This window comes from Cucurbita pepo, unplaced genomic scaffold, assembly GCF_002806865.2.
Source record: "Cucurbita pepo subsp. pepo cultivar mu-cu-16 unplaced genomic scaffold, ASM280686v2 Cp4.1_scaffold000303, whole genome shotgun sequence".
Classification (NCBI taxonomy): Eukaryota; Viridiplantae; Streptophyta; class Magnoliopsida; order Cucurbitales; family Cucurbitaceae; genus Cucurbita; species Cucurbita pepo.
Window position 1 is genome coordinate 31,242 of NW_019646551.1, and position 389 is coordinate 31,630.

The window sequence follows — 389 nt, forward strand, 5'->3', positions numbered from 1 at the left end:
TAATAAAAATGAATTTAAAATGTTTTTAATATTTATTTAAAATAATATATATATATATATATATATATATATATATATATATATATATATATATTTAAATGATACATGTGTCTATCATTTTTTTACGATAAATTTAAAAATAAATAAATATTATTTATTTTTTGTGGTTGTGATCCGTATCAATTTCTATTTTTACAACTTGATCATTATTTAAACTCATCACCCATTCATATTTTTCAGAACACAACACACAATAGAACATCTCACAATACAACACAATATACAATTCCCATAGTTTCCTCGATCTAAACTTTTTTTTAAAAGCCTCCATTGTTGTTGTCTCAAGTTTTCAATTTTATTTCTTATTTAGCTTCCTCTTAGAGACATGT